General features: G+C 37.4%; 1 pseudogene; it reads left to right on the forward strand.

Annotated features, from left to right (window-relative positions):
- Positions 1–209: 209 nt before the first annotated feature.
- On the forward strand, positions 210–1014 carry LOC149223409 (lysine-specific demethylase JMJ27 pseudogene; annotated as a pseudogene).
- The last annotated feature ends 375 nt before the right edge of the window (positions 1015–1389 follow it).

Consider the following 1389-nt stretch of genomic DNA (forward strand, 5'->3'; position numbering starts at 1 on the left):
TTGATGATAATTATAAAATGACAGGTTAGTTTGATTTTGTACTACCATTGTCTAAATTGTCTAAATTTAAAGTTAATGTTGATCGTTCAGTCCCATGTCCTTCTTGTCCAAAGAAATTGTTAGAATAAATGTGCACTAGATTTGGGCAAAATTGGGTTGCAAACATAGAGAAAATAGCACAGAGAGTTTCTAGGGATTGTGAGTTTCCAATGGAAACAAGAGATTCACAGCCATGTTCTTCGTGCTTCAAGCCTAATTTTGAGCATTGTGATAAGCTAAGAAAAGCTGCTAACATGCAGGATGGCAGCAACAACTATTTGTATTGTCCAACTGTTCAAGATGTCGAGAGTGAGACTCTTGAACATTTTCATAAACATTGGAGAAGAGGTGAGCCTATGATAGTCAGAAATGTTTTAGATAATACTGGACTGAGTTGGGATCCAATGGTCATGTGGCAAGCTTTTAAGATTAACAAGAATTCAAAGGAACTAGAAGTGAAAGTCCTTGATTGCATGGATTGGAAGTGAACTGAGATCAATATTCATAATTTTTTTTTCATATTATGTAAGCGGAAAATACCACCGTGATGGTTGGACCTAGTTGTATAAGTTGAAGGATTGGCCTCCAGAAAATTTATTCAAAGAGCGTCTACTAAGACATTGTGTTGAATTTATCAGCGCCTTACCTTTCAAGGAGTACACCCATCCAAAATCTAGGATTCTAAATCTTGCCACAAAGCTTCCAAAGCACTCCTTGAAACCTGATTTGGGTCCCAAAACTTACATAGCCTATGGCACCAGGGAAGAGCTTATTAGAGGGGATTCAATCACTAAGCTACACTTGGATGTGGCAGATGCTGTCAATATTATAACGCATACAACCGAAGTCAAATTGACAAATTCCAAACAAAAAGCCATAGACAAATTGAGAGAAAAATACAGAAGAAGTGATGGGCTGCCAGAGAGTTCATGGAGGATTGAAAACAAAGACTATGAATTTGGAGGTGCTCTTTAGGATAATTTTTTGGAGAGAGGATATACCTAGTTACAAGACGATTTGGTGAAACACAAGGGGGAATTCAGGAACATTGAAAATAAGCATCTTACACAGGTTACTCATCCAATTCATGATCAGACTATTTACCTGAATGAGTATCATAAGGGGAAATTGAAAGAAGAATATGAAGTAGAGGCATCGACATTTGAACAAAATATTTATGAGACAGTCTTCATTCCAGTTGGGTGTCCTCATAAACTTTGGAACCTCAAGTCATGTATTAAATTTGCCATGGATTTTGTATCGCCTGAGAATTTAGAGCAATGTATTCAGTTGACTGAAGAGTTCCATTTGCTGCCCAAGAATCACCCGGCGAAAGAAGACAAGTTAGAG

Source organism: Pinus tabuliformis, chromosome Q (assembly GCF_031772625.1).
Source record: "Pinus tabuliformis cultivar Carrire ecotype Pingquan chromosome Q, CPIR1, whole genome shotgun sequence".
In the NCBI taxonomy this organism is placed as follows: domain Eukaryota; kingdom Viridiplantae; phylum Streptophyta; class Pinopsida; order Pinales; family Pinaceae; genus Pinus; species Pinus tabuliformis.